The 24257-nt window shown below is 36.2% G+C and overlaps 1 long non-coding RNA gene and 1 pseudogene across 4 annotated transcripts in view; one reads left to right on the top strand and one right to left on the bottom strand.

Annotated features, from left to right (window-relative positions):
• Nucleotides 1-5653: 5653 nt before the first annotated feature.
• LOC140533011 (uncharacterized) overlaps nucleotides 5654-24257 on the bottom strand; it is a 50203-nt gene continuing 31599 nt past the window's right edge. For 3 of the 4 annotated variants that reach the window (XR_011976758.1, XR_011976761.1, XR_011976760.1), the window contains one exon: nucleotides 5654-7639. This is a non-coding gene — a long non-coding RNA (uncharacterized lncRNA). The remainder of the gene's footprint in view (nucleotides 7640-24257) is intronic. The other variant, XR_011976759.1, reaches the window with a different exon arrangement.
• On the top strand, nucleotides 13035-18478 carry LOC140531028 (GTPase IMAP family member 5-like; annotated as a pseudogene).

Genomic DNA, 24257 nt, shown 5'->3' with positions numbered 1-24257 from the left:
ATCTCTAAATTCTTACATGAATAAAATAGAGAAAGAAGAGATCAATGAATTGGGTATGCAACTTAAAAAGACTAGAAAAGAACAGATTGTAAATCCTCAACTAAACAGCAAATTAGATATTCTGAAATCCAAAGGAGAGATTAGTAAAATTGAAATGAAGAAAAGTATTGAACGAATAACAAAAAAACTAAGAGCTGGTATATAAAAATAAAATAAAGTACACAAATCTTTGGTTGATCTGGTTTAAAAAAAAGAAAACCAAAAAATCAGTATCAAAAATAAAAAGTGTGAATTCATCAGAATGAAGAGGAAATGGAAATAATAACAAAGAGCTATTTTGCCCAACTCTATGCCAATAAATTTGACAATCTTAATGAAATGGATGAATAGTTACAAAAATATAAGTTTCCCAGATTAACAGAAAAGGAAATATGATACTTAAATAATCCCATTTCAGAAAAAAAGAAATTGAAGAAGCCATCAATTACCTCCCTAAGAAGAAATCTTCCAGACCAGATGTATTTAGAAGTGAATTCTATCAAACATTTAAAGAACAATTAATTCCAATACCATATAGAGTATTTGGGAAAATAAAGAAAGAATTCTACCAAATACTTTTATGACACAAATACAGTGCTGATATCTAAACCAGAAAGAGGCAAAACAGAGGAAAAAAATGAAAGACCAATTTCCTGAATGAATGTAGGTGCAAAAATTTTAAATAAAATATTAGCAAAAACATTACAAAAACTTATCTCAAGGATAATACACCATGACTATGTAGGATTTACACCAGGAAAGCAGGGTTGCTTCAATATTAGAAAACCTATCAGCATAATTGACCATATTAAAAAAAACTAAAAATCATTGGTAATCTCAATAGATACAGAAAAAACTTCCCTGACAAAATATACATATTCTTGTTAAAAAAAAAAAAACCACTAGAGAGTGTAGGAATGCATGGAATCATCCTTATGTATTACATATAATGTGGATAAGCTAGAAACTTTTCCAATAAGAGCACGGGTAAGAGCAAGGATATCCATAATCATCAACATTATTCGATATTTTTATAGAAATGTTAGCGTTAGCAATAAGTGAAGAAAAACTGAAGGAATTAGAATAGACGCAGGAAAAAAAAACAAAAAACAAAGCTATCACTCCTTGCAGAGGATATGATGGTATACTTGGAGAATCCTAGAAAATCAAATAAAGAACTACTTGAAATAATAAGCAACTTTAGCAAAGTTTCAGGATACAAAATAAACCCACACAAATCATTGGCATTTCTATAAATTGCTAACAAGGCCCACCAGTAAGAGTCAGAAAGAGGAATTTCATTTAAAGTTACTGGAGACATTATGAAGTTTTTGGGAGTCTTCCTGCCAAAACAATCCAGGAACTATATGAACAAACACTTTTCACACAAATAAAGTCAGATCTAAATAATTGGGAAAATATCAGTTGCTCATAGGTAGACTGAGCTAATATAATAAAAAGTTATTCCACCTAAATTAATTTACCTTTTAAATGTCATACCAATCAGACTACCAAAAATATTTTATAGAACTAGAAAAAGTTAAAAATGTTCTTGTGAAAGAACAAAAGCTTGAGAATATCAAGGGAATTAAAGAAAAGAAATGCAAGGGAAGGTGAACTAGCCATACCAGATCTTAAATTGTATTGTAAAACAGCAGTCATCAAAACTACTTGATACAGGCTAGGAAATACGGTGGTGGGATCAGTGTAATAGGTTAGGCACACAAGACAGAATAGTCAATGACTATAGTAATCTATCTATTGATAAACCTAAAGACTCCAGCTTCTGGGATAAGAATTCACAAAAGCTCCTAGAAAAACTGGAAAATAGTGTGGCAGAAACTAGAGATACATCCCTCTCATACCCAATATAAAAATAAAGACAAAATGGGTAAATGATTTAGATATAAAGGCTGACATTATAAGCAAATTAGGAGAGCAAGGAATATGTCAGATCTATGGAGAACAGAAAAATTTATGATCAAACAAGAGATAGAGGACATTACAAAATTCAAAATGGATTATTGTGATTACAATAAATTGAAAAGTTTTTATATGAACAAAGCCAATGCAACCAAGATTAGAAGAGAAGCAGAAAGCTGGTAAAGAATTTTTACAGGCAGTGTCTCTGATAAAAGCCTCATTTCTAAAATATATAGAGAACTGAGTCAAATTTGTCAGAATACATATTGTTCCCCATATGATAACAGGTTAAAGGATATGAACAGGTGGTTTTCAGATGAAGAAATTAAAGCTATCTACAGTGATAAAAAATATTTCTGAATCACTACAGTTTAGAGAAATGTAAATCAAAAGAACTCTGATGTATGATATCACACCTATAAGACTGGGTGAAAAGATAAAACAGGAACATGATAAATGTTGCTATCCAGTTCTGGGAGCCAAGTGGTGGAGTGATCAGTAATTGCTATCTCCCTCCCATCTAGGAGAAAGCAGATATGATAGATCTCTGGAGAAAATTGAATGAGGATAGAAAGGAGCATACCGTGATCTCAGCGATATATGACAAATATACAAATTTGACTATGTACTGGGCCATAAAATCCTCATAATCCAATGCAGAAAGGCAGAGACAGTCAATGCATCCTCCTCAGATCATAATACAATCAAAATTATATGTAATCAAAGGCCATGGAAATATAAACTAAAAATTAATTGGAAACTATATGATCTAATCCTAAAGAATGAGTGGGTTAAACAAAAAATCATAGAAATAATCAACAACTTCATTCAAGAGAATGACAATAATGAGACAACCTACCAAATCTTACGGGATACTACAAAAGCAGTTCTTCGGGGAAGTTTCATATCTTTGAATGACTATGTGAATGAAATAGAGATAGAGGAGATCAATGAATTGGGCATGCAGCTGAAAAGGCTAGAAAAAGAGCAAATTGAAAATTCCCAAGTAAATGCCAAATTAGAAATACTGAAAGCTAAAGGACAGATTAATAAAATTGAAATTAGAAAACTATTGAACTAAAAATTATACTAAGATTTGGTTTTATGAAAAAACCAATAAAATTTATAAACATTTGGTCAATCTAATTTAAAAAAAAGAAAGAAGAAAACCAAATAACCAATATCAAAAACGAAAGGATGAACTAATCTCCAATAAAGAGAAACTTAAAACAATAATTAGAAATTACTTTGTCCAACTGTATGCCCACCTTGAACCCAACAATACCACTTTTGGTCTGTATTTCAAAGAGATGATAAAAATTAGAAAAGTACCCTCATGTATAAAAATATTTATTGTAGCTCTTTTTGTGGTCACCAAGAATTGGAAATTGTGATAATGTTTGCTAATTGGGGAATGGTTGAACATGTCATGGTATATGAATGCAATGGAATGCTGTTGTGCTATAAGAAATGATAAACAGATGGATTTCAGAAAATCCTGGAAAGATTTACATGAACTGATGCTGAGTGAGGGAAGCAAAATAGGAGTACATTGTATATAGTAACAGCCATATTTTGTGATGACTAACTTTCATACATTCAGCTCTTCTCAGGAATGCTATGATCTAAGACATCTCCAAAAGACTCATGATGGAAAATGTTGTCACATCCAGAGAAAGACCAATGGAGTCTGAATGCACATGGAAGCCTACCATTTGCTCTCTTTCTTGTTGTTGTTTTGTTTGGTTTCTTCTTTCTAGTGGTTCCTCCATTGGTTGTAATTCTTCTTTATGAAATGATTAATGTGAAAATATATTTAATATGAATGTATATGTTGAGTCTTTTCAGATTTCATGCTGTCTTCAAGAGAGGAAAAGGAAAGCAAGGAGGGGAAGAATATTTAAAACTCAAAAGCTTATGTAAGTGATTGTTGAAAGCTAAAAATGAATTAATTCATTAAAAAATGCACCATGAAAATAGGAAGACATTAGAAGATTATTTTTTTCATGGTACACGCAGAAAATAATATGCAGCATCAGAGGATAAAATAAATCATAAAATAACCAAACAGGCAATCTACATAATAGAAAATTTAGAAGTTTTTGCCTCAATAAGATCAATACATCTAGAATCAGAAACTAAAGTACAAGTTTTGGGAAAAAGCTTTAAACTAAATTCTCATGGCATATGTTTGATGCATACATTATTATTACTATAATTTTTATTATTTATTGTTCCTGAGAAGAAACAAAGACTGGTACATGAAATAACTTGCCCAGGTTCATACATGGCATAAATATCTGAGGTGAGATTTCACATCAGGTCTAGACTTGGATCCAGTGCTTTTTACTAGTTGCACTATCTGCCTAGTTTTGATCCTTCATTCCACTAAAATATTAGCTTTTCCAGGGCAAGTTCTCTCCCTGCCTCTCCTCTCTCTACCTACCTCCCTTTATGTCTCCCTCTGTGTTTGTGTCTCTCTCTGTTTCTCTATCGACCTTTCCCTTTCTCCCTCCTCCTCCCCTTTTTCTTTTCTCATCTGTCCCTGTCTCAGGAGTGGGGGAAGGTGACAATCTTTATATTCCCAGTGCCTATCAGAGTGTCTTAAACATAGTGGAGGCTTGATTAATGTTGCTAAATTAAATTCATAGCCAACTGAGATCAGGGACCTGAGGAAAAGTGATATATGATGGTTGTAGAGACAGAAGCAGAGTCATTTGGAGTGGATATTCAACCCCTATCAAAGACACACTTCACCGACTTCATAGGTTTCTTGAGATGGTCCCTGTTTCAAAGAATGGCCTCTCCACCTTCACAACAACACCTCTGAAAAGAGATCCTAGTGACCCCTTCTCTACCTTCCCTAGACATAGGGACCCTTGTCTTTCCAAGGGTCAAGCTTTGTTGAGATGGCAGGCAGAGTATTTTCTGGGCCCCTCTAAGGTTCTGATTTCCCCTTCTCTCCTAATGATGACCTTACTGAGTGTCTGGCTTGAAGGACAGAAGGGTGAGTCTCTATAAAAGTCTCTGATTTCTTTTATTCCATCTCTCTGGAAACCAAAGTCTCAGGGAGCCTCTCTTCCTTAATGGAGCCTAGCTGAGATTCTGGGACAGCAAACATTTCCTGTTTAGTATTTCAAGCCCACCCCCCCACCCACCCACTGTGTGTCACTATCCATATCAGAGGTTACCCTGTTCTCAGTGCTCTCTTGTTCTGCTGAACAGATAGCACTGCAGAGACTGAAGATTGGGGAGGTAAGGTCTGACCTCAGACTGTCAACAAAGAGGCACCTGCTCCTGGGCTTATCAGGTAAAGACAAATCAACTTGTTTTTAGGGTCTCATTAAGAGCCTAGAAACATGGGATCTTGTCCCAGCTGCTGTCTCTCAGTCTCAGTCTCAGTCTCAGTCTCTGTCTGTCTGTCTCTCTCTCACTTTGTCTCTGTCTCTGTCTCTCTCTGTCTCTTTCTCTCTCTGTCTCTCTGTCTCTCTCTCTCTCTCTCTCTCACACACACACACACATACATGCACACACACACGCACACCACACACCTTGGACAATTGCTACTCTGTGTTGTTCCTTTTTTTCATCTGTCAATTGGGAATTATCTGCCTACTTCATGAAATCTGTGAGGATCAAATGAGAATGAACATGAATGTACTTTGAAATGCATAGAATACTTCACAAAGGATAGTTTCAGTTGTTTTGTTACTATTATTGTGCATGGCTGAAAAAAAATCTGACCAGGCTGAAGAGACAATGAAATGGGGGAGGAGAAAGGAGGGAGAGAAGGAGGGGGCGGGGGGAGGCAGGGAGAGCAGGAGGGAGAGAGAGAGAGAACATTGTGTTTGTCCTTAGTTCTTGAAGAGGACCATGACATCAAGATGATGATGTGACTTGCAGTTGACTTTGATTTGAGTGAGGGAGGGCTTTGAAAGGTCAACAGCCTCACTTTTTCCTCCAGAGTCATCTGGTTCCGGTGGCCTGATATTCATCAGGACAACTGGAGATGTCCCAGGATGCAATGTGAGACCTTGGCCATTTTAGGCTAAGGTCTTATCAGGCTCACTTTGAGTGAGATACTCCCATTCTAAGAATATTCCCCTGGGAAGGGAAGACTGTCAGGGTTCCTGGGGAAAAGAGAAAGAGTATTTAGTAATTACTAATTACTGAGAGAGAATATCAGAGACAAATTAGAGTAAGTGGGTCAGAGATCAACTGGTTAACCCTCGTTAGGGAGAAAAACCTTCTGGAACAGAGTGATAATTATAAATGAAATTGAACTGTTACTTGAGCTGTTATTCCCAGTAAGCATATCCTCTTAGCATAGCAAAGAACCTAGCAAACTGAAAGTTATTTCAGTTAGCAAAGAAGGAAGGTGAAGAGGATGGCAGAAGCCACAGATGGCAATCACAAAACAATTTCTTACCTTTCGTCTGCGTAGCTCTCTGCTTCTGGCCTCTCTCTCCCAATCTCTACTGAAGTTAACAGGCTGGGTCTTCCAGGGGAGGTTGACAAGTTCTCTAATTTAAGATTCCAATGTCAATTAACCAGATGATATCACCAAGATTTTTCCAAAGGATATTTACCAAGAAAGTATAGCAAGGCCTGAAATGACACGTGCCCCTTCCCCTCCCCAACCCAGAAGTACACTGCCCTCTGTACACACTTGGTCCCTGGGAATACTAAGTTCAAACTTGAAGCACAGATACAGTACCAACATAAGGAGCACCTGTGGCCTAGGGGTTCCTCTGGTTCTGAGAGTCTTTTTTCTCCTTCCAAAGGGTCCTCACCAAGTGCAGTTTGGGCTATGACATAGCTGATGGATGAATCACTCCCTCATTTAGCTGAGCCATCTCCTTGCAGGGCTCCTTGTCTTAGCTGCCCAGTCATTTCATTGCTACACTGGGTTGATCTAGTTCTTACACACTGCTGTGGTTTCTTACTGGACTCAGTTGTTGCTACCACTGACTCTAGACTGCAGGAGTAGATGAAACTTCAGAGGGTTTGATGAATTTCTTGGTCTCTCTAGTCTCTTCTCAGTATGCTCAGACACAGAAGATCAGAAAAGAATAAACACAAAATGAATACTCTCAATACCATCATAGCATCAGGGATACAGGACATCTGGGTGAGGAATGAGATAGACAAAATTGCTTCCACTTTCCTCAGCTGGAGGACCATAGCAGCTCCTCCTTGCTCAGAAGTGTATGGGCACAGAGAAGTGCACGAAGGGCTCTGTGTGAGACTACTCAGTTCAAGCTCAACCTCTGTTCAGTCATTAGTCCTTCCAGTTCCTCAGACTCCCCATGAGGCTTTATAACCATATGGCACAATCCATTTGTTTACTCATGGTCAGAAGAAGTCTTCCTAAAAATCCACATGTTGGATGCAACTAGGTAGGGAATCACGTGCAAGTTTTAAGGACTGGTCCTCATGGGGCAGTCTCCCATTACACCCCATTATATTTATGATAAAGAAACATCCCCTTTCTCGTCCTTCTTTTTTGTAACCTTCTTTAAGGATGTTAAGATAGATCTGTGAATATCAACAAGTGGTTTTAGGTGAGCACAAACCTTAGACCTGGATAGAACCTCTAGAGAACATGTCATCCAATCTCCACAGTTTTACAGATGAGGAAACTGGAGACCTGTGAGATATAATGAATTGGCAAAGCCTGTAGAGACAAGAAGAAGCAGAGTTGAAATGGAAACCTCAGTTTTCTGACTCTAAATTCAGGGTAGATGCCACTGTCATCTATTGTTGAAAGCATCACCTATCCAAAATGAGACCCAGTAGTTGGTCATCATGTTATACTTTTTAAGAAACACTCCCTGCGCATATTTTTTACAACTTATTTATTTTTAGTTTTCAACATTCACTTCCACAAGACCTTGAGTTCCAAATTTTCTCTCCATCTCTCCCCTCCTTGCACCTCATGACAGCGTGAATTCTGATTAAGGTTTCCCACAATCTACGCTCCCATCTATCACCGCCCCTTTCTATTATTCCCTTTCCTTTCTATTTTTTGTAGGGTAAGATAGATTTTTAAACATCATTGCCTGTGTATCTTAGTTCCATACATGTAAAAATAATTTTTAACATTTGTTTTTAAAGTTTTGAATTCCAAATTCTCTCCCTTCCTCCCTTCCCACCCACCCTCATTGAGAAGGCAAGCAGTTTGATATAGGTTATACATGTGTAGTCAAGCAAAACACTTTCATAATAGTCATATTGTGAAAGTTTAACTATATTTCCCTCCATACTATGCTAGTCTCCATTTATTCTATTCTCTCCTTTGACCCTGTTCCTCCACAGAAGTGTTTGCTTCTGATTACCTCCTCCCCCAATCTGCCATATCTTGTCTCTTCCCTCCTTATCTCCTTCCCCCTCCTTTCCTATAGAGTAAGATAGATTTCCATATCCAAATGAATGTGCATGTTATTCCCTCCTTAAGCCAAATTTGATGAGAATGAAATTCACTAATTCCCTCTCACCTTCCCCTCTTCTTCTTCACTGTAAAATCCTTTTCTTACCTCTCTTACATAAGATAATTTATCCCGTTCTACCTCTCCTTTTCCTCCTCTCAGTACATTCCTCTTTCACTACTTAATTTTATTTTTTAGATATCATCCCTTCATATTTATCTCACCCTGTGCCCTCCATCTATCTTTCTGTCTGTCTATCTATCTATCTATCTATCTATCTATCTATCTATCTATCTATGTAGTCCCTCCAACTACATGAATAATGAGAAATGTCTCATGAGTATCTGTCTGTCTGTCTATCTATCTATCTAGTCCCTCCAACTACATGAATAATGAGAAATATCTCATGAGTTTCAAATATCATCTTTCCATGTAGGAATGTAAACAGTTCAACTTTAATAAATCCCTTATGATCTGTCTTTCCTGTTTACCTGCGCATGCTTCTCTTTACTGTTGTATATAGAAGTCAATTTTTTCAATTTAGCTCTGGCTTCTCAAGAATGCATTAAATTTAACATCTCTAGCACTTATTTTTGCTCAGATAGCAATGTAGAGCATTCTTTATGTGGCCTTGAATCAGTTATATAAAATAAATTAATGGAGATGAAGAACTCATCTCCTTGTTCTTCTTGCAACAAAACTTTGATCTGTATGAAATATCTCTTTTTTCCCTTGAATTTAATTATTTCTCCACAGGATATAAACTGAAAGTAATATATATATACATATGTATATAAAATATTAAATTACTATTTATATGCAAATATGTACATATAGTTCTGTGTTTTAGAAATAACCCTAATCAATAAAACTTATTATGTTTTGATTGATTTAGAGGATTTAATTCAGTGCTCTTTGATTTTTAAGCTTAAATCCCCTGATATAGATATCACAGTGCAAAGTTGTACCACAAGGTTTTTTAAAGAGAAAATTTGGTATATTTTTTTCCAGTGTTCACATTGGCATTTGTTAAGGATATGATTCTAAATCTCACAAAGTCTCATTCTTACTCCCACCCCCAATCTCAGGACTATATAACGAAGAGAATCTTTTCTGTACTCCCTTCACAAATTTTCCAAGGTGGCTGGGCTTGTGCCTGACTGTCTCCAGATAATCCCTCAGCCACAGCCATAATCCTAGGAGCAAAGAAACAGTCTTTCTTTGCACTGAAAATCAGCAAATTAGAAAGACCAATTCTGGAGTGTTGTAGAGAAGCCACAGAACGCCATGACAAAATTTCTCTGTCTTCCCCAGTGCTACCCCAATATGCTTTCTTTGTGTTCCCTAGGCCATGCACCCAAACTTTTCTATGAAACTCAAGTTTCTGTGTGGTCAGAAGTCTGTGCATTGAACTAGTCCGTCTAAAAGAATGGGAAAATTTCTCAATCTTTGCTTTCTCTTCCTCACCTCTAGTCACAAAAAGAGGCAAAGGGAATCCTTCCATAAATTTCCAACAGCTAATTCCCACGCCTGTCATACACAGAAAGAAGCACTGAGATAAATTTGACTTTATACCAAAGTTGTTATGCCTAAATGATCCTAATCTTTACATCTGTATTATTTGTGTTAATTTATTCTACTTTGAAATATTTTGTATTTAAATATAGAAACAGAAAAGGTAAAAGCTGAGGGGTTTTTTTTGTAAAGTATTGTTTTAAAGGAGTAAAAATAGAGTTAAATTGTGTCCAAAAAAAGGAATGCATTAAATTCCTCTATCTCATTGAATGACAATTTCCCCCCCTCATATATTGTATTCATTTATGCTTGGTAGGTGATTCTCAGTTTTAATCCTAAACCCTTTGACCTCCAGAATATCATATTCTAAGCCCTCTGATCCCTTAATACAGAAGCTACTAAATCTTTTGCTGTCCTGATTGTGCTTTCACAATACTTAATTCTCTCTGGCTGCTTGCAATATTTTCTCCTTGGTGTGGGAAGTTGGAAAGTTTTCCTTTTGGGATCTCTTTCAGGAGGAGATTGGTAGATTCTTTTGATGTCTACTTTATCCTCTGGTTCTAGAATATCAGGACAGTATTCCTTGATAATTTCTTAAAGATGATGTCTGCGCTCTGTTTTTGATCATGGCTTTCAGGTGGTTCAATAATTTTTAAATTTTCTCTTCTGGATCTGTTTTCCAGGTCAGTTGTTTTTCCAGGGACATATTTCACATTGTTTTTTATAATTCATGGTTTTGTTTTTGTTTTGTAATTTCTTGATTTTTCAAAGTCATTAGCTTCAATTTGCTTTTTTTCTTCAGTGAGCTTTTCCATTTGGCCAATTCATCTTTTTAAGGCATTTTTCTTCTCATTGATTCTTTGGACTTCTTTGACCACTTAGTCTAGTCTATTATTAAGGTGTTACTTTCTTCAGTATTTTGGGGGGCCTCCTTGGGCAAGCTTTTGGCCCTTTTGTCATAATTTTCTTGCATCCCTCTCATTTCTCTTCTCAATTTTTTCTCTACTTCTCTCACTTGATTATCAATTATTTTAAGCATTCCAAGGCCTGAGACCAATTCAGGTTTTTCTTGGAGGCTTTGGTTGTAGAAGCTTTGACTTCGTTGTCTTCTTTTGGGTGTGTATTTTGATCTTCCTTGTCATCATAATGAGATTCTATAGTTAGAGTTTTTTCCCATTGTTTGCTTATGTCCTCTGCTCATTACTTCACTTTTAACTGTTTGTTGAACGAGGGATTGGCTCCCAGGGTGGAGTTTGTATTGTCCCAAGTTTCAGGGATTTTGTGCAACTGTTTTCAGATATATGTCTAGGGACCTATAAGTTTTCAGTTCTTCCAAGATAGTATGATCTAAGGAGAGGTGTTTATTCCTCTCCTGGCCTATGCTATGGTCTGTGAGTGACCACAAGCACTCTTTTCTGCCCTAGATCTGTGAGGAGGGTTCTCTCTCCACTACTGCCACAAGCTCTGTTTTGCCAGTACTCCTTCTTGCCCTAGGACTGAAAGTCATATCTATGTGTGGGCAAAGCAAGAGAATTCTGCCTCAGTACCAGTAAAGAGATCCCTGCAATCTCCTTCTGATCAGTTGCTACGTCCCCTTACCATCTGTGGGCTTAGAGTTTTGGAAGCAGCAGCTGCTGCCACCATTGCCACTGCCTCTGTTGGCACTGGCATGGGGCTATACTACACTCCTCTCTTTCCCAGTTTCACAGATTTTTCCTCCAGACCTTCTAAGTTGCCTTTGGTGTTTGTGTGGTGAGAAGTCTGGAAACTGCCATAGCTGCCTATGATTCAGTCCCCTAAGGCCTGCTCCAGGTTTCCTCTGGCTTGGTCTGCCCCATTGCAGCCTGAACTGTATTCCTCTCCCAGCATAGTGCAACAGACTTTTCCTGTAGACCATCTAGGCTGTCTTGGGATAGAAATTTATTTCATTTTCTCTTTTTGTGAGTACTGCTGCTCCAGAATTTCTTTAGAGTCATTTTTACAGGTATTTGGAGGGGTTTTGGAGGAGAGCTCAAGAGAGACCCTACTTGTACACTGACAACTTTCCAGCTCATATTTTAATAGGGATCATCTGAGGACAGCGTCCTGCCTTAAAGAGGGGGCTCCAATAATAAAGATTTTAGGTACCACATCAGGCCAATTGAAGAACTATATTATGGGAAAAGAGAATCCTTAATTATTTTCTATAATATAAAACCAGGAGGTAATTTTGCCTTTTCTTGATTTTATAATGAACAAGTAGCATCAAATTATAATCACCAGATCGTAGAGTTGAAAGGTACTGAGTTCCCTTTATCCAATCTCCTACATGATGTAGTAATAACTTCAGCAACCCACTTCATATATGGTTGTCCAATTTGTAGTTGGACACTTTCAGTGACAAAGAATTCACTATTTTCTAAATCATTATATTGAAAAGCTCTATTTACAAGAAGATGACAGTGGAATTGAAGGAGACAAAGGATTTTAGAAATGTCATAGTGGTTTTCAGCCTCACAGACATGGAAAATTGAGAAAAGATTCAAAGCCATCATATTAGGAGCTAGAATTGGAGTAGAAGATGATGTCTTTTTTTTAACCTGTGGAAGAAAGAATGCAGGATCATTCTTTTTGTGAGGGAATGGGAAGAGATGATAGAGAACCAAGGAGAAAAGTCATCCCTATTTGAGAGATGGGTTCATATTGGGTGATATTGGTGCTCTGTGGTTCAGAAAGCCAGCTACTCAGTTCCAAGATATTCCAGTCATAGGATAGTGATAAATCTTGGGCTGGCTACCAGCAAAATGAAGGTACCAGATGTGAAGTGATAAGCACCTGTGCTGAAGTGTTGACAATGGAGATGGAGAAATAGAGATATCTTTAAAGGAAATGACCAGAAGACACTAGTAAAATGAGGTAATACATTTCTGATTCATTTTTTCCTTTTTGAATGTTCTGCCTACTTAGTTTGATTTTTAGAAAACACTGGTTTATAGTTCTCTCTCTTAGAGGAAATGGCCAACTACCAATCCCTTGGACAAACTCTGGAGGTAAATACTAACAATGTAGTCTTGGGTATTCTTGAGGGTCTAGGGAATTCCTCCGTCACTCATAAAGATCTCACACCTGTAAATTTGTCAAGTCAGAGGCATGGATCATGCTTCAAGAGTTGAAATAAGCTCTCAAAAGAATTATGAAAAGTCACCTATGCTCCAAAGGCAAGGTATGAGAAAAATGATCTGTGTGTCACTGTTCACTGGATAACTTGAGTCCTCATTATAAAACATGTACCTTGCCATATTACAGAATAAAAGCCTAGGGCCACAGAGAACAGAATTATCTGGTAAAAAAAACACATGAATCTATTTTTCAAAATTATAATGAGGCTTTTGTTTACTAGCAGCCCTTCCCCTTATTGTATCCTAGCCAACTGCCTATTTTGCCCTCCCCTTGGCCCAGCTCCCTATTTAGTAGGGCTAATTTTTGGGAAAATCGTGGAGGCATTAAATTTTGTGTTATACAACCGTTTTCCATATCCCTTACCTCACTTTCAGTATCCTCAGCTATAGTATATATACCTGTGCTGGACCCTGTCTAGTAAGAGCCACCGTCTTCAGTATTTTCACCAGTTTTACCAACCTTCCCTTTACATCCCAGTCCCCAAAGATGCAAAAGAAACATTCCTATTAGTTTTGGCGTAATGTATTTATTTTAATTGTCTTCTTGGAATTGTCAGCACTGTAAATGATCCAAAGAAACCCAACTGTGTAAACCTTTCATCTCCACCCAGAGGAGCTTCTGGATTGTCTTTTCGTCTACTTTCATTTCCTATCTCCGTCCAATATGTAGTAGTCACTTAAAAAATTTCTATTTATTGACTCTCCTACTATGAAAAGAACTAAAGACAGGTGAACTACCTTCTCAGATTCTCACCTTCTCTGGGGTGGGAGGAAGATAAGAAAGTTTGATTAAATAGTCCACCTGCTAGGTTACTGACTGAGAAAAAAGTTATATTGAATTGTCTTCTGAGCTTCTCTGTTTATTTTAACCTGAACATTAAAATTTCACCAGTAAGAATTGCTCTGTTGGAATAATTATTCCCAAATTGAATGCCATGATTTCTCCTATATTATGTAAATAGTTTGGGAAAGGTGATTTCAGAGGTTGTTTCTAGCTCTAATGTGTTGTGTGATGAGCGATTCTTAGCTCCCTTTTTTCTAGAAAGAAAAGCAGAAGAGGAAGGAAGTAAAAGATGGAGATGTTGATGTGGGCAAGAAGACAGTGTCATTGATGTGTTACTCCCAGAGTCCTCCTGAGAGGTATAGAAACAGTGGACCTGGGGTTGAATCATCTTTTTCCTTGTGAATGATCAGCTGCCACCACAGAAATAAGGTAAAACCAGACATATAGGCAGAGAAAATGACAACCTGTATGGTAAAGTCTGACAACCTAATAAGAAAGTTGCCATCTGCCCATAAATATGTCACTACCCTGCTAGAATGCTTGAAATTTGTTCCTTTGTGCTAAGGCAGGGATACCCATAAAAATGTAAATGCCCCCAAAGGGGTAAAATCCTACCTACCCTGTAAGGTAAGATTCAAATGCAGCTCTTCCTTCATAAAGACTTCTTTGATCCAACATAGTAATTATATCTATAGTCCCTGAATTTTGATGAATACTTTGTTAGTATTCTCTTGAGAAACATCATGTTTTGTTCATATGATAGTGATTGTTTTTTATGTGCTCCTGCCACACTAGAGTCACCACTGAGGGCTGCATTCTTATGAAACTGTGCCCAGTTCAATCTCATCCAGTACCCAACACTGGACCATGTATACAGTGCTGCTCTGTAAATGTTGAATGGAGTGGAATGAACAACTAAATAAATAAATAATACCATAGCAAATGCTAATCTCTTAGGTGCCTAACTATCACCATGGAAAACAAAGCAAGACGCTGAAGAGATAAGGCCTAGGACAGGGGAAAATGATGAAGAGGAATCATTTCATGGAATAATGCTTAGGAAGAAAATCCCAGGTTGGTACCTTTGGGTGGAGAGCCAGTGACCAGAACATTGGTCCATTGAGGGCTCTAGAAACACTTTGATAATCCCTTTATCTATTCTTTTCCCTCATTCATTCATTGCCTACCATGTGCCCTGACCCTTGGAGAATGAGAGAGAAAGGTCCAAATATAATGTTAATGCAGAAAAGCAGATACTAAAACTACAATGTTAGTTGTCATACCTCACCTTCTACAAAAGTAGTTATGTATCTAACTGCAAATTACTAGGCTACCCATCATACAGAGAGAAATCTGCAGATAGTCCTGCCTCCTACTCTCCAAATACTTATATTTTAAAATAAGTAGGGATAAGGAGTAGCACCAACCAAAGATATTTGATGGGACATGGTGGGACTTGTTGGCATGTGTCATTATTGAGAAATACCTTTTTTTGCAGAAGGCCATGACAGTCATCAAAACACTGAGCTATTGAGGATCATCCTGGTGGGGAAAACCAGAGCTGGAAGAAGTGCGAAGGGAAATACTATCCTTGGGCAGAAAGTATTGTGCCTGGACTGAAGAGATGTATGAGGAAATTGGGGAGTGTTACCTTCTCTCTTACCCAGGACCCCATGCATTAATTTTGGTGACTCACATAGGCCACTATACTGCAAAGGATAAGGAAGCAGTGAGGGAAGTGAAGGAAATCTTTGGAGTAAAAGCCATGAGGCACCTAGTTATGCCTTTCACTTGTAAAGAAGATTTAGGCAATCTCTAGAGGATTATATAACAAATTCCAAAAATAAAAACCTACAGTGGCGGATCCGAGAGTGTGGCAGGAGATTTTGTGCCTTCAACAACCAGGCTACTGGACAGGAACAGAAGTCCCAGGTAGCAGAGCTAATGACTATGATTCAGAGGATGGAGGAAGAGAATGGAGGCAAATGTTACAGCAATGCCCTTTACAATGATCCTAATATCCTTCTGAGATTTATCAATAGAGGGTCTGAAGAAAATTACTAAAAATACTTACAGGTGAACTTTCAAATTCAAAAGCAGACATCAGAAGTGAGAGAAGCTGAGGCTAACTGTAGTGTCCAAGCATTTTTGAGGGCCCAAAGATGGGTTTCTTCCCACTGTGAAATCTGCTTTTGTGTTTTGCCTTGGTATTTATTGTCATAGTTGCCATATTGATTTATCAAAAAGCCTGAGTAGTTTTCTAAAGTGGCTCCTAATAATGGTTATTGGAAGAGGTCATTATCAATGTCATTATGAAATTTTTTCCAAATTGGTTTCCCTAATTTTTGAAAATACATTTGATCCTCAACTCCTATCCCTTTGAAGAATACTTGGCAAAGAGATACCTAAAAGAAGTCAATGGTTGTCTCCCTTCTTTTCATAAAAATTAGGACATGACACTGATAGTTCTCATATCTGGTAGTGCTAATGGTATGTTTGAGGGGAAACTGTGAGCTACTTCAGGCATCTCTGGTGACCGCTCTCCTATTCTTTCTCTATTTTCCTTGCCTTGGCAATGCCACCCACTCTTATGGTTTTAACATTCATCTCTTCATGGATAACTTTCACATCTAGATCTCTAGTTCAACCTCTCCAGAACTCTAGACCTACATTTCTGATTGCCCATAGCACATTTCTACGTGCATGTCTTCTCAGTAATGAAAACTCAACCTGAAAACAGAACTGCACATAGGCTTTCCACTAAAACATCTCCTTATTTTTCCTATACTTTTCCTTTACCTATTTTTTCAAAAAACAAAAATTTGTCCATTCCTTGATATTTAAAAACTTTGGAATTTTCTGTAACTTTCCCCTTTTCATTTCCATGAAATGTCCAAGCTTGAACTGTCTATTTCATCTCCAGAACATCTCTCCCATCTGTCCTCTCTTTTCTTCCCAAAGGCACTATTCTGATATCAGTCACATAGGCTATTTCAATGGTCATAGATCATTGAATCACAGAGTTAGAGATGGACAGGCCCTTCTAAATCATCTAAGCCAACCCTTCACATTTTACATTTAAAGAAACTGAGACCCTAAGAAATCTCACTACCATAAATCTCTTTTCCACTGCAATTCATTCTCCACTCATTATTGTCAAAGAGAACCTCTTAAAGCACAGGTATGACCATGTCACTCTCTCCACCCTTACTCAATCAGCTTTGCTGGATTCTCCATATCACCTCCAGGATGAAACATAAAATCTATTCGCATCCGAAGTTCATCATTACCTGCCCCTCTCCTTTTTAATTTCATTATATATTGTACCCCATCTCTGCCTTTCATGTACTCTGATTTAGTTACACTGGCCTCTTTGCAGTTACTTGAATGCCCAACTCCGGATATTTTCAATGACTGTCACCAGTGCCTGGAATGCTCTACCTCCCCATCTCTGTGTCTTGGCCTTGTTGCTTCCTTCAAGTCAAAGTTAAACTCTGAATTTCTACAGGAACCTTTCCTGGTCCTCTATAATTCTAGTGCTATCCTTCTCTTGATTATTTCCAATTTGTCATGTATATTCCTTGTTTGTGCATAATTGTTCACATATTGTCTTCCCCATAGGACTGTTAGCTTCTTGAGAATGGAGACTGCCTTTTGCGCTTCTTTGTATCCCCAGTATGTAGTACAGTGCCTGGCATAGAGTAGACACTTGATAAATAGTCATTAACTGACTGGCTTTCTGAAGGTCACACAGGTAAAAAGTTTACAATTTTGATCATGTACCTCTTCTCAAAATTTACAGAATGTGAGAATTGGAAGACCCTGTAAAAACCATCTCATACAACCCACATACCAAAGGAATCCTCACCACAACAAAGATATTTTCTAACGAATGTCTTCTGATAGTCTTGTCACTATGAAATCTGGTATCACTCTCCTTTTCCAATCGTATTTCATACTACCCTTTCTTTAAACACTCTCAATTCTAGACAAATTAGATGCCTTGTCATCCCTTATTCAAGTCTTAGACCCTCTCGCATCTGTGCCTTCACTTTCTTGTCCCTCAGTCCTAGAAAATTCTTCTCCGTCTTATCGAATGGTTGAAATCCTAATCGTTCTTTGAGATTGACCTCTAATGTCATATCCTCCACATCTTCCCTAGTCTTCCCGTTCAGAAAAGGTCATTTTACTCCTTGTACCTTGCATTGCTCTTTATTTGTATTTCTTTCATGTGCTTAGTATGCTGCCTCGTATAGTATGGTTATTTCTGTGTATATCTTATTGCTCCCTGTGATTATAAACCCCATAAGGATAGGGACTGGTAGTTACATCTTCCCTAGTACCTAGCTTAAGACCTATGCACAGTAAATGCTTCCATTACATACATTATTGAAATATTACAAATCCTGTAAAAGAACTAACTACATGAATTTTTTTTCAGTATTAACTAGACCAATTTTCTCCAAGAAAAAATTCTCTTTTCAATACTAGATTGAGAAAGATTTTGTTTGGAAGATTAATCTACATACACTAGGTGATTTGAGGGATACACATAATGGACTAAGCTCATCAAATGAGAATTTATCAGGAAACTCTTCCAACTCTCAATAAAAAACTGTCCAAATGGCTCAACTTCCTCTACTGCCTTTGTTATTTGATTCAGTTGAAAAGAAATAAAAATCATTGCTTTCCTGAGAGAGAATCTGGTCAAGTCTTAGAGTCATCTTTCTGGTTAGAAATTCTCATGTTCTAGGACTAAACATAAGGTGAAGGGGGAAAGAGTGAGAATATATATACAAACACACATGCATATATATGTGTGAATATAGCCTAAGTTTTGCTCTGAAGCCCTTGAGGTCTTCATTATTTCAAAGCTGTAGCTTTTCTTCAGCAGTTTTTGGTACCTTTACAAAGACTGATCGTATAGTAATACATAAAATTTTAGACTTAAAAGCAGAAAAATTAAAAGTATCTTTTCAGAGCACAATGCAATAAAAATTATATTTCATGAAGAATCACAGTAACATAGATTAAAAATCTAATTAGAGATTAAACAACCTAATCGTAAAGAATGCAAGGGTTAAAGAACAAATCACAGAAACAATCAATAATTTCATTAAAGAAAATAACAATGAGATATCATATCAGAACCTAAGGGACACAGAAAAAATAGTAATCAGAAGAAAATTTATTTCTCTAAGTACTTACATCAGTAAAATAGAGAAAGAACAGACCAGTGAATTTGGTATACAATTTAAAAAATAATTAGAAAAAGAACAAACTAAAGATCCCCAATTCAACACTAAACTGGAACTTCTAAAAATTAAAGGTGAGAAGAATAAAACTGAAAGTAAAAACCCAATGAATTCATAAAGTAGGACTTGATTATAGAAAAAATATAAAATAGGTAAACCATTGGTTAATTTAATTTTTAAAAAGATAGAAGAAAAACAAATCACGAGTTTCAAAAAAAGGGGGATATATACATCACTAATGAAGATGGAACTAAAGGAATTATAAGGAATTGTTTTACCCAATTATGTGCCAATACATTTTATTTTACATGCCTATACAATTTAAATGAAATGGAAGAATATTTATAAAGATATAAACTGGCAAAATGAAAAGAAGAGGAAATATAATATCTAAACAGATTTATTTTAGAAAAAAGAAATCACAGGTCATAAATTAGCTTCCCAAGAAAAAAGCACCAGGACCGGGTAGATTTACAAATGGACGCTATCAAACATTTAAAGATCAACTAATTCCAATATTAAATAATTTTTTGAAATAATACGCAAAAGAGAGATCCTACCAAACTCCTTTTATGAGAGAAATATAGTAATGGTATCATAACCAGAAAGAGCAAAAACAGAGAAAAGAATTATAGACCAATTTCATTAATGGATATGGATGAAAAAATCCTAAATAATATACTAAGTGAAAGATTAAAACAATATACTACCAGTACTATACATTATAACCAAGTGGGATTTATACCAGGAAGACAGAGATGGTTTAACACAAGGAAAACTATTAACATAATTTATGATCATATCAATAGATTCAGAAAAAGTTTTTGATAAATTACAACACTCATTTCTATTAAAAACATTTGATGCTCTAAATCACTTTTAGTTAGAGAGATGCAAATCAAAACAACTCTGAGGTACCAATCACACCTATTAGACCGGCAAACATGACACATCAGGAAAATGATAAATGTAGGAAAGGATGTGGGAAAGTTAGGACATTAATTTGTTGTTGGTGGAGCTATGAGCTCATCCAACCATTCTGGAGAGCGGTTTGGAACTATGCCCAAAGGGTACAAAAATGTGCATACCCTTTGACCCAGCTTTATCACTTCCAGGACTGTATCCCCAAGAGATCATGAAAATGGGAAAGGGTCCCACATGTACAAAAATATTTATAGCAGCACTCTTTGTAGGGGCCCAAAACTGGAAATCAAGGGGACACACATCAATTGGGGAATGACTGAATGAATTGTGGTATATGAATATTATTGTGCTATGAGAAATGATGAATGAGACTTCAGAGTGGCCTGGAAAAACTTGTATGATCTGATGCTGAGTGAAAGGAGCAGAACGAGGAGACCTTTGTGCACAGCAATGACCACAGTATGCGAGAATTTTTTCTGGTAGACTTGGATCTTCATAGCAAAGCAAGAACGTTAAAAAAAAAAAAAATTCCCAATGGTCTTCTAAGGCAAGGTGCCTTCCACACCCAGAAAAGAAACTATGGAATTCAATAGCAGAATGTAGCACATTATTTGTGTGTGTGTGTGTGTGTGTGTGTGTGTGTGTGTATTATGTTTTAGTTTGTTATATGATTTCTCCCATTTATTTTAGTTCTGCTACACAGCATGACTATGGTGAAAATGTATTCAGCAGGAATATATATGTAGATCCTATATAGAATTGCATGCCATCTTGGGGAAGGAGAGGGGTGGTGGGAGGTAGGTAAGGGGAAAAGAAATCCATGTTTTATGGTAGTGATTGTAGAACATTAAAAATAAATAAAATGAATAAAAATAAACATTTGAAAGTATTGGTATAAATGGATATCTTCTTTAATTGATAAAAAAAACATTTATCTAAAAACCATCAGTAAGCATAGTATCATGAGTCAAGTGGAAATAAGGAAGCCTGTTGTCATCAATATTATTCAACATTGTATTGAAAATAGTAGCAATAGCAATAAGAGAAGAAAAAATAGAAGAAATCAGAACAGGGAATGAGGTGACAGAACTAGCTGAGATCCTTAGGGAACTTGCCATCTAACAGGAATCATGATAAAATTTTTATAGGAAAAGTAGTGGATTATCTGGAAGATATGCTAATTAGGTGATAACTTACAACCTTGGTCATAGGTGTGATTCACTTAATGGAAACCAGGGGAAGGGGTTTGTCAGGAGTGTATTTTTGCTCTGTTATGGTTGTAGCAAGATAGTTTTGTGAGTTAATGTCTGTATCTTGTCCTCTGGATTGAATATGATAACTTTAGGAATCATTACATGATAATTCTGTGGTTATAAGATAAGTCTTGTTTTTACAAGAGAATATCTACAAGAGTCAGCTTGTTGTCGTGATAAGGAAAGATAGTTTATTTTATTGGGACTCACTCATGAGTATTTGTGAAAAAGGGTAATTTGTCTTACTGGGGCCCACTCATGAGTTGTTGCTAGACACAGCGTGCTTGAGGTGTAATTGTCAAGGATAATGTTTTGAGTCCAAGAAGAAATTTGATCTTGGAATTGGGGTCCAACCACAAGCACCCAAATACCTGATCGGTAGCATCATAAATCGTTAGCATTCCTTTATATCACAAGCAAAAGCCTGCAAGAAGAGGCAGTAAAAGATACCCCATTTAGATTAACTCTAGAGAGTACAAGATCCCTGGGAATACAGATGCCAAAACAATCCCAGGAACTATGTGAACAACATTATTAAATAAACTTTTTATACAAAAATAGATTTAAATAATTACAGAAATATTAGTTTTTCATGGAAAAACAATACCAATATAATAAAAATCACAATTTTACCTAAACTAATTCATATATTCAATGCCACGGCAATTAAATTACTGAATTTTACTGAACTAATTTTACTAAATTAAAAATCAGAAATAATATTAACAGAATTCATTTGAAAAATAAAAAGTTAAGAATGTCAAAGAAATTAATGAAAAAAAGTGTAAAGAAAGGAGTACCATGTCTTACACTATATTGTAGTAGTACCAGTACCAGATCTTAAACTGTATTATAAGGTAGCAACTTTCAAAACTACCTCATACTAGCTAAGAAAAAGAATGGCAGATCCATCGAAAAAGTAGACATAGAATTTACAGCACCAAATAAATATAATAACTTTGTATTTGAGAAGTGTAAATACTATAATTTTTGTATAATAATGCATTATTGGGTTAAAGTCAGTAAAATTGATCTTTTCTGATGGGAAGACTAGAGAAGATATGGAAGAGGAGACATTAGATAGATAGATAGATAGATAGATAGATAGATAGATAGATAGATAGATAGATAGATGGATGGATGGATGGATAGATAGATAGATAGACTCACACACATATATGCAACTTGTGTCTAATGGTAGCCGTCTCAAGAGCAAAGGGGTGAGGAGGGAAGAAAAAAAGAAATTTAATAATAACTTTATTATGTATTTAAAAAGCAATAGCAAGTTTTACATAAAATATTTGCAGTTTCATGTGCAATAATTTTTTCCATTCTACTATGTTAAGAAATTGCTTCTTTTATCTCACCAATTAAAATGAAATTAATAGAAGTTTAAAAAAATATATCTAATATTTAACACATAAATGGTTCATGTTGAGCCTCACATTTGCTAACTCATTTGATTTTCATACCAGCCTGTGAAGAAAACACTTCAGGTATTACTGCTGCTATTTTAAGGATGAAAATAATGAGGATCCTAGAGGGGAAAAATAACTGAAATATTAGAGCAAAGAAACAGAGATGAGGCTCCTAAGGATGAGGAGGGAGCTGGAACTCTGAGGTAAAAATAATCATTTGTCCTCCCATAGATGATTATATTCCTCCACAGATGTTGGAAGGTGAGATATTGGGTCAATGCAGAAGGGACAAGTGGTAAGGGTTGGTGATGTCCTTTTGGGTGTGACTGATGCAGGTTGACTTGATAGCAATAATAGGAAAGGTCTGTTGTCTTTCCAAGATCAGACAGAGAACATACTACTTCTCTAAGTCATTGGGTTCTATCTGTGCTTATGATTCATCTAGGCACATGTAATATTGATAGAAAATAGCTAGAAAATAATGGGAAATATTACAAAGAAGCTGAAAGACTTAAGGGACACAGATAATGTTTTTCTTATTGTTGGCCACCAGAGGACAAGGAGCTTCTGAAAGGGAATAGCTAGTTAAGAAGATGACGTCTGAAAATGGGATTGGATTTGTGACCATAAAGCATAAGAAGAGGAGGTTCTTGGCCAGTGGCAGAGTATAACTTCAACAGCTAGGAAGAATGCATTTACTTATAGTCTTACTAATCAAAAAGGTTTTAAGATGAAAAGAAGAAGAGCTGAGGAAAAAAAAAACCTACCTACATGTAACTACCAAAGTATGTACCACGAACAATATATATGATGTAAAAAGAAGCATAGCAATAGAGATGCCCAGAAATTCACAGAAGACAAAGTCCAAGGAAATAATAAGCAGAAAAGCCATGGCCTCAGATGCCTACAAATGAACATACAAAGCAAGGGGAACTAGACATTCTCATGCATAAACGCAAATTTGACTTCATATCTGTCATTGAGTAAGTAAGATGGAAAAATTCTAGGCTAGATCTGATTCTTACCAACAAGGTAAAAATGAATTGCTTAAGTAAAATAATGGGAACTTAGGAAGAAGAGATTATTCCAGGTTAAATTTAGGAATAGAGAAGCTGAAAATCAGTCTGGTCTAATATCCATCCTATATTTTAGGACAGCAGATTCCAAAGGTTTCTGAATAATAAGTAGGATCTCATGGCCTGTGATTCTATGGGACAAATCGTCCTAAAAGTAATGCAAAGTTGTGAATAAAGAAATTTCAAAGATGCAAATAAAAATAACTTTGATTGTAAAGAAAATGGTGAATTATACCAAGTGATGATGTAAATAGGTAGGAAGCTACAAAGGACCTCAATTAGGCTATAGTTATTGATAAAGAAGGTATTTTATCTGATAATTTTTCCATCTCAATTGAATATAATCGTTAATTAAATATGAAGCTCATTTGTTTCTATCAACTAAAAGACAGCAAGTATTGAGGATGCTCTCTAAATTTAAGAACACTAGCACAATGATTTTATCTCCCTACCTTAGTTATACCTCTGGTAGCAGCCAAAATAA

The sequence above is a fragment of the Notamacropus eugenii genome, chromosome 3 (assembly GCF_028372415.1).
Source record: "Notamacropus eugenii isolate mMacEug1 chromosome 3, mMacEug1.pri_v2, whole genome shotgun sequence".
Classification (NCBI taxonomy): Eukaryota; Metazoa; Chordata; class Mammalia; order Diprotodontia; family Macropodidae; genus Notamacropus; species Notamacropus eugenii.
This window is presented reverse-complemented; position numbering and strand designations above follow the sequence as displayed.